This window comes from Phyllostomus hastatus, unplaced genomic scaffold, assembly GCF_019186645.2.
Source record: "Phyllostomus hastatus isolate PE091 unplaced genomic scaffold, TTU_PhHast_1.1 phas_scaffold_129, whole genome shotgun sequence".
NCBI lineage: Eukaryota > Metazoa > Chordata > Mammalia > Chiroptera > Phyllostomidae > Phyllostomus > Phyllostomus hastatus.
In genome coordinates, this window is record NW_025334009.1 from 9573553 (window position 1) to 9586157 (window position 12605).

Here is a 12605-nt window from a genome sequence, read left to right on the forward strand (position 1 = left end):
AGCCCTCGAGAGTTGTTTGTTGGTTTTCTGTTTCCCTCCCTGTTCTGGACGTTTGTCATTCTTCCGCACAGAGTGGCAGGCCCATGCTGGGGACAAGGGTCCTAAATGTTCCCATTAGGGTTGGAAACAGTTCCCAAGTCATACCCACAGAGTGCCTGCAGCAAAGGCCCAAACACAGCTGGTGGCAGCAATTGTCAGGTCAGAAAATCTAGTCGTAAGAAGAGAAGAAGGACTGAGCCTCGCCCATCAGAGATGACACGGGAAAGAAGGCATTGCAACTTCCCCTCCCCCCCACTCCCCTCCCTCTTGCCTTCTCTAGAGGTTTCGGCTGAGAACAGGAATTAAGAAGGTGCCAACTCCCACGTTGCAAAATGCTCTCCATCGATGCTATATAATTGCATTGCATTTCCATTCAATAATTCTTCAGAATAAACCTTAAAATATGCAAAATGAGAAATAAAGATGTAATTGAAAGCTGCTAAAAGTATCTTGAAAAAGATATATCTAATCCTCTCCCTTCTGGGTACCACTTTGAAGTTGAGTAAATTTTCTTGATTCTTAAAAAAGATAAACTAGAAAAAGGATGTATGGCGGAGTCCTCTGGACAATCAAAATCTTTATCTTAAAATGTAAAAAAATTTGTGAGTTCACCATTTCACACATATTTATCCCAAAAGTACTGTCATATTCCAGGACATGGTCATATTTCCTTTAAAAGAATTAAAAAAGGGAAGGTTTTGGAGCCAACATTGGAAATACCCATTTTCCAATCTCAGGATGCGTTTTATCACCGGCAATCAGAACAATATCAGAGGCACGCGTGCGTTCTGACCGTGCATAAAAAGGGAACCTGTTCTTTCTGAATTGCCAACAGCAGAAAACGCCTTCAAGATCGAATGGGATGTCAAAACCAATTAAGTTCTTGCTCTTGCTCATAACCATGGGTAAGCAACAGCCAGAGCTTGTCAGGAGTGAGATCCTGCTGATACTAACTCCACTCGCCCATTCAGTAACGGACAGAGGGTCCCCTGGGAGCCGGCATCGCCCTGAGCGCCGGGAGGAACACTGCGGTGAGCAGACCTCCGAGAGGCGAGAGGCGCTCAGATGCTGAAATAGCAGGCCCATCGTTTCCTGAATCGGGAATGCGTCTCGGAAAGATGTTTCCATTTTTAATACTCTGCTGCTCTGATAAAAAAATGTTCTCCCAGCTTCCCAAAAGGAGAAGTAACTTGGGGAAACCAATCAGTGGTCGCTTCACACATTGTTACAGCAACAGAAAAACTAGTAGGTTCTTAATTAAGGCAGAGGGAGGGTGGGAGAGCAGCCTGCAAACGAAGGCCCGCACGGCTGGATGCAGAAGGGACAAGTCTCCTTGTCTGCTGTGCTGTCCGAGACCCCCTTCCGTGAGGGCAGCGTCTGCAGGTGAAGAAGGTGTTTCACCCAGGAGGCCCAGCTCCACGCACTTCCTGCCTGGGAAACAGGCCAGCATGCACCAATGAGGCCTGAGGGAGATTTACCATCAGCCACGTTGAGGGAGGGACGGGCTAGGTGTCGGCCCTGTTCTGAGAAGGCACGAGCTGAGCTGCAGCGTGGGGAGGGGAAGCAGCGTGGGGACTCAAGTCCCACGCATGTGTGGTGTCCGACCCTTTAGCCCTGGTTCACTTTTAACTCCTAAAATGGGGTCTGGGCGTGTCCAGTCCATTTATCACCCATCTTTTTTTTGTTTCTTTTAAACCACTACTATACCTTAAATGACACAAGGCAGTCATGTTAATTGGAAGAAGAAAAGGAAGCGGGAGGAGGAAGAAGATGAGAAACACGGGAGAGAAGTAAAGGAAGACACAGAAGCAGCACCAAGGAGAACCTGCTGGGTCTCCACCGCCCGTGGGCCATCCGGTCTCGTGTGAATGCAGAAGAGGCTACGTAACAAACCCCACAGGCTCAGGCGGGCCCAGTGGCCATCCTTTCAAACTCAGAGACCGGACGTAACCACGCAGGGTAATCTGATCGTAAATTCCTAACTGGACAGGCCGTGGCCAGCAGTCACGTCTCAGGCCTATCGCTTCCTCAGCAAAGGTCAATCTTGACCTCAAGTGAGCCCTGTCCATTGTTCTAATGTGTCTAGAATAACATGCTTTTGAAATGTCAGAGTCATTTTCTTTCCCAGGCCCCTGGAAGGCACAACCGCTGGCACCAGACGCAAGACCTTGAAACTCCTCCTGGTCAGCCTGTGGCCTGCCCACCATCCTTACATGCCATGTCGTAACTCCCCTGCACCCACCTGCACGCACCACCTGCACCCGCCAGCACCTGCCAGCACCCACCAGTGTAAAGACAGCACGTGTCTCTCCATTTTGCTTTTCAGCCAGTCCTAGAGATTTCTCCACTTTACTTTCTCCCACCACCTCAATCTTACCACTAATAGATTTCACATAACTTTCCTTACCTTTTCTCCTTCAATTCTAAATGTATAAAATAAGCTACAAAACAGCTATTCTCCGGGCAGGTCCTCAAATCTTGGCTCAGACAAATTCTTATAAAGCTTCCTACAAGTCTGGACATTCTTTCATCAGCATTCAACAGGGACAATATAGCCCCTAAGGGCACAAAAATTGGTCCTTATTAGGGGAAAAACTTACTCTGCATGTACATAAAGCACAGCTATTTGTCCATACAATACATGAACAGATAAATATACAGTATATCTGTAGTATTAAAATTTTACTAGGAAACAACATTAGGGGGAAAAACAGTTAAAAAGGGCTCCAGGGATAGAGGGGTAATAATTTCTTTAAAGTTGGGAAATACTGCCATGGAGACCAATCTTCACACATCAGTAGCTATCTGCACAAATTTTCCCAGCAGGCTCTGCTTTCTTTTACAAAACAAATGGCGTTGTGTGTGCATGTTGTACATTTCCCTGTCATTATCATTCATGTTATTGAATAATAACATGATATTATTATTCATAATAACATTGTATACCATGAACAAGGCAGTTTACACATGGTATCTGATGCGATTTGCGTCCTTGTTTCAGTTGAAGAGATTGAGGTTTAGAAAGGCGTGGAAGCCTGCCTCAAAATCTCTTAGGACTTTGAGCCAAGATTTGAATCCATTTCTTAAGATCCTTGGGTTTACCTTGCTCTTTTTTCCTAGCCTCTTGAGTACAAAGCTTAGTTCATTTCTTTTCTTTTTTAGTTTTCTACTAGAAGCTATACATTTTCCTCAGATACCCCTTAGGCTGCATCCCAAGGTGTGTTTAGGGTCTCCATCAGACAGACACAAGAAGATCTTCCTCGCATTTGCAAACTTGTCCCCTCAATGGGCGACTGAGGGACAGGACTTCGTTAGGCCTGCAGAGCATTCCTTTCCATGTGACCTAGTGGCTTCTTAGGTGACACTGACGACCTGTCCCTACACCGGCCTTCAACAGATTTCCGGCCCTGGATCTGGCAGCAGGAGGCTGTCACAGGCACGCCCTCCCAGGTGAGCTCCTTTACCTTGACCTTGTTCCAGACCCCAAGCCCAGTCTCCGTACTCAGAGGTCCTGTTCACAGAGTGAGCGCAGTGGGAACCGAGGGGCTGACTGTTCGTTTAAATCAGCAGCAGGCAACCGGCAGCAAACAGACCTTGAGGAGAAATGACAGTAAGAAACATCAGTCTAGTTTTTGCCATGAATGCCATCATAGTTTTTGTTTTGATCTTTCGAAAAGGAGAAGGTGGAAAATTCCCGCCCACCCGAGCCCTGCCGGCCACAGAGTGGAACGAGAGCACATGTGCGAGCAGGCAGGTACGTGGGGCCCAGCAGCCGAGGGTCTGCACAGAGCCGGCCCGGCCTCCTGGAACCCTGCGTCCTGCAGAGCGCCAAGAAAGAGGCTCCACGCGCACTCCGCCCCTCCCTTGGTAAACCACTCCAAGCACGTGGGCAGTCTCCCTCCACCGCAGCTATGCCTGGAGTTGGCCTGGTTCCTTCTCGGAGCCTCTTCCCATCGCCTGCAACTGCGGGCCACTCTTTGAGCCCTCTTAGCCCAGGTCAGGCTCTGCTCTTCCTGGGAGAGCAGTGCAGGAAAGCAGTCTGCTGTCTTGTAAAACTTGTTCAGCCAGAAACTTGGCTACAAGGGTTGCTATGGCAACCTCAGCAGGTGCTCCAGGAGAAAGCTGCATTTCCTGCTGAAGTGTGTGTGTGTGGGGGGGGTCTGCAGCACAGAGGCAAAGAATGGCATTTACTGCTAAGACAGGGCTAGCTGCTCCACCTATGACCCTGGGACCACCCCATAAGCCATGTCCCTTGTTCCCAGGTGAGTGGACCCCGGACACCACGGCAGCATCAGGACAGCGTGGAGCTAGTCCTTTTCAAACGGTCTGAATGAGATCCACGCTGTGGAACTCTCCCCCTCAAAGTGTGTCTCCCCCAAACTTTATGGGAGCACCGTTTCTTCCCCATCTCTCAAGCCAGCGGACCCCCAGGTATCCATAGATGGATGGGACACCGTGCCTGTCAACTCGGAAATGTTAATGGCAGGTGACAGGTGTGCTGTGACTGCCTATGGGAATCGGGTGTACCTTTGACCGTCAGTTTACTTCATCTTTTTGAAATTAAGTCCAGAATTTCTACAAGGTGTATCATTAGACAAGAATTAGAGTTTTCAAATCTCATGTAGTGCACTCAGAGTTTGTAAGAAGTTCTGCATCCTCAGCACCTATTTACGTAATTCAAGAGTTGTGTATACTTTGAGTGGTATTTACTTAATAAACTATTTTAAACTCTTGGGTATAAAATGTCTGTATCCCATGTAACAAAAAATGTAAAAGTGTTAATATGAGGTTTTTTTAGAGGCAAAATGAAACTCTACACAGATCCCCATCCTCTCAGATATTAACACCAAGAGATGGACTAAGTGCTGATTATGTACTTAGCTCTTTCTAAGTGTCATGTGTGTTCTTACTCACTGAATCCTACCAATAACAGCACAAAGTAGACATTACTATTATTATGTCCATCTTACAGAAAAGGAAATGCAGACACAGAGAGAAGCCCCCCGGAACTACTGGAGACATCAGGATGCAGTGCCACCGCCCTGTCCCATAACCCTCCCTGGGGTTCTCCCCAGACCCGGTCTGCCCTGGGGTGGGGCAGGGGATGGAGATCCCTGCTCACAGCCCACCCTAGGGCACTCTTCTCTGTCCCTCCCCCCCTCCTCCAGCTCTCTGGCTCTCCCCTCCTCACCCCTCCTGAGGATCTTACTTCCTTTGGGGTAGGAAAACAAATTCTTTCAACATCCCACACTCCCTCAGAAACTATTGTTTAGGGTGTAAACTTTGGGCTGCCAGGGTTCGAGCCGTCTACAATTTTGAAAGTCTTATCTCTCAAAGTCACGGCCTCTGCCACGAGCTTCAAAAGTCTGTTTCCAAACCCGAAGCTGAGCATTGGCTCGTTTCTATCTCTACGTCTCAGTCTGCACCCGAGGAGATAAGCCTCCGCCTCGTGGGTTAATTTTAGCAGAGGAAGGACCATAGGTTAAAACGAATGAGTAAGAATGAAGGTACTTTAGCCCTGACTGGCATAGCTCAGTGGATCGAGCGCGGGCTGCGAACCAAAGTGTCGCAGGTTCGATTCCCAGTCAGGGCACATGCCTGGGTTGCAGGCCATGGCCCCCAGCAACCGCACATTGATGTTTCTCTCTCTTTCTCCCCCACTTCCCTCTCTAAAAAATAAATAAATAAATAAAATCTTTAAAAAAAAAGCATGAAGGTACTTTAATTAAAATTTCAGAATATTATCCCTCTACACATTGTACCTGGGAATAAAAAAATTATTAATTGCATTTGTGGGAAATACATGAATAAGTAAATAAAATTTGTTAATATTTTAACTAACAATGGCATATGTTATACAAAGTAAAGCTGATGGATCAGCCCTCTGTCAGAGTACTCTCTCTCAACATCCACTCTTCACAAAATCACCCCAAGTTTTAGCTTCCCAACTAGAGATCACGTTTCCCGCCTTCCTAGAGCTAGGTGTGACCGTCTGACCAAATCCTGGTTCAGAGCACTTCCGCTTACCGGCCCTGTGAGCTTGAACATGTCCTAGGGGCTCTGTCACAGAATCAGAATGTCACCACCAGAGAGAACCATGGAGACGAGCCACCCAGAGGCAGGGGATGGACCAAAGCCCAGAACTGTGAAGTGAGCTCGCCAGGCTCCCCACGAGTCATGGAAAGGGCTGGATCTTGAACCCAGTCACCTGCTGGCTATAGACAGTCCTTGACACCACCCTACAGCTCTCTCCCCTTCTCTTCCCTAAGTGTCAGCTTTTTCTTCTGCAGTGTGAGGCTAATAAGAGTCTAACGTAGGTAGTGGACAGAGTGAATGTTCGCCTCCACCTATTCTGTTCCACCCCTCCCCCACTGAGCACTGAAAACATAGTTTGAAAAATCGACCCTTACTCCAGAGGTAGACCCTAATTCGTCTCAGCCAGTTTTAGTAACTTTGTTTCCCCTGCGAGTGATTCATTCGGCAGCCCAGGCCTCGGCTAATCAGCACTTGGCATTCTCTTGGTCCACAGTTATTGGATAAGGTGTGGGCACATGACCTAAGTTGAACCAATCAGAATTAAGGAAAGATATTTGCTTTTCGGAAAGGAAGAAGTGCCCTTGTGCCTTCTTGCCCTCTTCCCTCTCCTCCTCCTCCTACCTCTCTCTCCCTTCCTGCTTCCTCTCCCTAAACAAAAAGGAGTTCTCCTGGAGAGCTGATTGAGATCTGTAACCATCCTACAACCTAAATCATTCTTGCCCTGGGTTGTGAGCTTAAATGAGGCAACATCAGCACTGAGCACAGTGCCTGGCCCATGAAAAGTGCTTAGATGACAACAGCCAGTCACACGGTGACAGTGCGTCCGCAGCCATCCTGACTCATAAGGAAATCACCACGTGATTTCATTCTGTTCCTCCTAGTCAAGTTGTAAGGGCGCCTTTACCGCCCATCCCAAGCAAACAGTTCAAATTCCCCGCCCTCTATCCAGAGAGGTGCCAGGGGCGCCTGGTGGACTATTTTCCAGCCTCAGATGAGTGGGCATCTACACTTAGGGAGGAGAGGGTACTGCTCCCTTCCAGTTCCACTCTGTTCCTCAACCTAAAGACAGAGGGACCTTCCTCTGCCCTGTGCTCTGAGCATTCACGGCCCCTCTGCGCCTTCCTCCCCATTCGGCCTTTCCTCCCCAGCACACCAGGGAGCAGGAAGCCTCACTCCGCAGCACACATCCTGTTGGTCAGTGTGGCCTGCAGCTCCCTTAAGCCTTTGGCTCTGCCTCATTAGGGGAAAAAAAAGTAGCTTTCAGGGTCCCTGTGAGAGAAAAGGAGGGGTAGGAAAAAAAATAATAGGACACATAAAGATAGATTCTCCACCTTTTCCAGAAACAAACGCATTTGCCCATTTGAAGCATCTAATCAAAGCATCTGGCTCATTACAAGTCATAACTATTTGTTAATACATTCATTGCAAACATGGCCTGATTCTCTGCCTCTGCTCATATCTTTGCTTCTTTGCAATGTGACTTTGCCGCTTCTACCATCAAGAGGTGGAAACTACCTCCCCATCCCTTGGGTCTGCGCCAGCTTGTGATTTGCTTTGGCCAATAAGATGGGGAGAAAGGGACGGAGTTCCAGAGTTGAGTGAGGCCTTCGGCTGGTGGCCTTGCAGGCCTTTTCTCCGTCTTAGCACCCTGCCTAGCTACCACGATAATAAGCCCAATCCAACCTGCTAGAGGATGGGTGATCATTCGGAGGAAAGACAAGCCCACCCAGGGACTATAAAAGCATGAGTGAGCCCAGCTAATATCAACAGAACATGGGCAAGATAAGCAGAACCACCAGCCCATCCACACACTCATGACCTGGCATAAATGCTTATTGCTGTATGCCACTGAATGCAGCAATAAACGTTTTCCTGGCTTGTTTTTTGATGCAATATACTTGTGGCAATGACAAACTGATGTTGTTGTTGTTTTTTAACCATTACTATTCTTTTAAACAGGCAGTTGGCTGCAGAGGAAAGAGCAAGTCTATGGGGCAGGCTGCAGACAGAGCCCCCTGACCAGGTTGGTCAGGGAACCAGAGAGAGGAGATGGGGGACCAGGAGGACAATGGTGCTGCCTGGCTCTGCAACCGTGGCCTCGCATAGTTTAACGGTCTTCCGATCTTTGCCCGCATGCGCGTCACCAAAAGAATTCTGAGGATCAAAACGTCCCATCGCCTATTTTTAAGGTCACGTGCAAAAGTTTTCATAAGTTTTAGTGATTGCAAGGGATATAATTTTCTGCAAATGTTGGCATTTGAACATGAAACTATCAGTCTCTTAAAACACTAAAGGGAATCTGGAACTCCCAATAATCTCGCACTCGCCACCCAACTTAAAGTATGTGAATAAGCTCTTCCTCACTGTTGAGACATTGTCCTGCTTTCGTTTTTCTCCTTGAATTTAAATTTCTTTTCTACTTCCTTCTCAAACCTTTAACATAATTTAACTAAATGTTAAATTTGAAAACCTTTTATTAATGTATAGCCACCCATTATACATTAAAGAAACATTAAATATATATTTAAGTTCATTAAAAAATGTATTTTATTCTTGTGACCTTAAAGCTCTCTGTGTTTTTTAAAAAAACTGCTTCTGAATTAAATTATCACACAATCGAGCAAAACTGCAAAAAAATTACCAATTTTGATGACTTTTTAAACATAAAAAGTTAAATATAATTGGAAATGCATCTCCTAATGAGATGAAATACGGTCTAACTTTTCATATGCATTTAATGAAATAGAAAGGTATATTCTGCTGGAAACTAATCAGTCTAGAAGCCACAATAATATTATCCTTCTTAATAGGAGGCAGAAAAGATTAAATATTTTACGTGGTAAAATAAAATGAGCATTAGCTCTCACCGGATTATTTTGTGATAGGATTTCACAAAAGAGGATTTTAAATGATCTTACTGAATAGCATCCAAAACAAGCCACCTAAAATTTTCATGGGGGGGTTTTGCCGGACATGTCCTGAGAGTCGGGAGTGTCCCGGCCGGCCCCTCAGCCGTGTTCACACGAACCAGTGTCACTCACTACGCTGCATTCCCAGGCTGGGCTTCGCTGGGCTCCCCTTCAGCTGAAGACCTGACCTGGGACTGGTCCTGAGTGCGTCTGGAAAGGATCGCTTCCATTTAATTAAGTGCATTCTTTAAGGCTGAGTTCTTTCCTCTTTAGCACTTGATGCTCCTGACTAACGTTCTTTTCACCTTGTTGTCACTGGACTCTCCTTAGAGAAGGAATATCATCCTGGCTCCTACCACTCAGGCGACTGTATGTCCATATTCAGGACATCTAATGCACCACAACGCTGTTTCTTAGGCTGTCTTGCCCTTAACATGCGTAAGACGGGGAAATACGAGAGTCCACAGGGTAATGGAATCCTGACTAAGCAATGAAGGACTTTTCCCCCTATTTGTTTCTGTTCTCCCGCAGGTTTTCATAGTCAGAGGAGGGGGTGGTAAGTGAGGGGTATGTTGTTTTTTTAAAAAATAATAAAGTAGAAGAACCGATTTTGCAAATTCAGATGCAGTCTCATGCAAATCGAATTGGAAAAACGTGTGTGGAGATTAAGGAGCTAGGAAGTGGTTCCTTTGCAACAACGCATGCTCAGTGCCCCTTGAGACCTTCTCACAGGCCCCTAGGGGCTACTGCCTTCACTCACTAGGCACTTTCCTATCCATACAAAAGGCCCTCACATCCGCTCTCACCACATCCTGCCACACTGGGTTGAAGGGAAGAAAGGGGACTCCCGCATCCATGTTACGCAGGTGGAGACAGAAGCTAGGGAACGTGAGGTGACTGTCCCAGAGCCATGCATGCAGACGGGGACAGCACCAGAGCCCCAAATCCAGGGCTCACACCTCTCAGCCCTTAGTTAGATCAGGACCTGTCCTGGATGCTCCAACATGCTGAATGTCCTCTGTCGCCACCCCTGGTCCAGCCTGTGGGGTGTGGCCCTGGAGTGCCTGCACCCGTGAGGCTCCAAAGTTGAAATAACATTGATGAGCTATTCAAAAAGAAGGATATCTATATTGACTGATGGATGCATACGTAGCTAGATGGATCCACAGAGAGGGATAGAAAGAGAGTAAGTAATGACATAATTCCTCGGGGGACTACCTACTTCCAGCATAAAAAAGTAAGAGAGACGAACATAAAACACCACGTTTTGACTCTCATTTGCAGTGTGTGCAACTGTCTCTTTACCTGTGGCCCAACCTACAGAGAGCGCCATCCAACTTTCACACAGTCCCCAACCTGAAAACTTTAACACCAGCATCTTGGGGGGTTTCATTTTCAGCATTTTTTCTCTTTGGGTTGGAAGGCACCAAATGCTTACACAGCCATAAGGAAGGGGCCTCGGCTGCCAGCCGTACCTCAGCCCAGTGGAGAAGGCCAGTCTGGGGGACGGTCAGCCGCAGGCAGAGAGACACAGGCTTGAGAGAGACAGGAAAGGGAGGGAGAGTCCCCAGCTCCAGACACCTGCCCCCGCCCACACTGGACTCCACAGCCCGTGAGTGCCCTCTCTGGAGCTAAGCTGGTTCAAGCTGGGGTTCCGGTGACCCACGTCCAGGTCGAGGGGGCTCAAACAGCCCCTTCAGGCTACTGTGATCTGGTTGCCTGGTGGACTGGCCAGCTGCCTGGCTCCGAACCAGCACCCTTGTCAGAAGATGCTGCAGGGACAGCACAGCCCCCAAGGACACTGGTTGATGGTTTCCAACACAGTGAACCCACACAACTGTAGGGACTAGTGATGCCACTCCTGGGTATGTCCCCCAAAGGATGGAGCTGCTCTGATCACAGTAAACCAACCTTGGAAACTACCCAAATGCCCATGAACAAGAAAATCAAAAGAGAGAAGGAAAACAACGGAGGTATTTCTTCTGATGAAAGACCACGCGGCAATACAAATGAACAAACTACCGATCCACGTGATGTCGTGGGAGAATCTCACAGGCACAATGTGGAGCCGAAGCCAGGTGTAAAAGAGTGTATTTCGTCTGTTTCCATTTTTATGACGTTCAGAGACAGGCAGAACTGACCTGTGGAGACGAGGTGAGCACACTGGCTGCCCTGCCGGGGGCATGTCCTGGAGGAGGCAGGAAGGCAGCCTTCTGGGGCAATGAAACATTCCACTGCTTGGAAGTCACATCGGGTGTTTACGACTGTCAAAATGCATTAAGGTTTCCATTTTTTAATTATGCCTAAAAAAAAAAACAGTCAAAGAACATCATTAACAACAAAATAACCCACTGTAGAGGACAGAAGCAGAAATTTGGGGGGATCATTTCCTCCAGCCAGAGGCAACCCCAAATCGGTCCCGGCTCAGGTGGCAGCCCCTGGGGGTGGGAGACGAGGTCTTCATTCTCAGGGTGTGCACTTGGCTGTGGTCTCACAGCTCCGGGAAAATATCCCTCAGAAGCAGCCCCTCTCACCCGAGTTTGCTGCTCAGATATTGTCCCTGCAGGTGGGGCTGGTGCCCGGCAGCCCATGGCTCTGGGTCAGACAGACGGACATCTCCACCCTGGCTGGGCCTCACAGCTCATGTGAAGGGCAGGACAAGGGCTGCCTTGCAGGGTCATTTTGGTAATTCCCGACGTCAGGCTAGGAGGTCAGGCATCACCCGTTCTGCACGCATGAAAGCTGCTTTATGATTTGTGAACAGGAGCTGCACGGACTGAAGGTGAGGCCTTGGCTCCCGGGTGTGAGGGGTGGAGGGGAAGGCAGGGCAGTTCTGTGCTCACCAGGCCGAGTCCTTGAACACTGTGCTCCCGGGTTAAGTTAAAGCTCCACAGTGGAATTCACTATGAGTGGCCCCCACCTTCTTCCAGCCATTAGAGAGTCATTTGGAATAGGAGATTTGTGTCCCAAGCCTCATCCACTTCCAACCTTCTAACAGAGCAGTGCGCAGGACCTCAATGGGGGCCAGGAAGGCCCGGTGGAGTGGGGGCCCTAACCAGGATGGCAGCACGGAGGAGCTGGAAGGGCCAAAGGGTGAAGGAAGGAGCTATTGAGAGGTCCCTGAGGGCGATGAGAATGCAGCACCCGGGTCGCCTCCAGGGCAGTCTGGGTGAGGGCCCTGGGTGCCAAGCACAGCCGTAGACTGCATTACACAGGATCATAGCTACAAGCCCCTCATGGCCGGCAAGCACTTGAGACCTGGTTGGTGCAGCAGAAAAACTCTACTTTTAATACTCTCAATTGTAATTAAAGTGGAAATGGAAAATCTGAAGATAAAAATATTTTCCACTGAACACAATTTCATTTGATATCATCATGTATTTTGTATCATGAAAATCATGAAAATTGGGAAAAAATTTCTTCACCTAGTATTTTTATAAAGATTTTATTTATTTTTAGAGAGGGAAGAGAGGGAGAAAGAGAGACACACATCAATGTGCAGTTGCTGGGGGCTGTGGCCTGCAACCCAGGTATGTGCCCTGACTGAGAATAGAACCTGCGACACTTTGGTTCGCAGCCCGAGCTCAATCCACTGAGCTACGCCAGCCAGGGCCTTCACCT

At 48.0% G+C, this 12605-nt stretch overlaps 1 long non-coding RNA gene across 1 annotated transcript; it reads right to left on the reverse strand.

Annotated features, from left to right (window-relative positions):
- Positions 1 to 3512: 3512 nt before the first annotated feature.
- On the reverse strand, positions 3513 to 11657 carry LOC123830396. The gene is made up of 3 exons (XR_006787763.1): positions 11519 to 11657; positions 11126 to 11287; positions 3513 to 3632 (listed from the first exon to the last, which is right to left on the reverse strand). It is a non-coding gene; the product is annotated as an uncharacterized LOC123830396 (long non-coding RNA).
- Positions 11658 to 12605: the final 948 nt, after the last annotated feature.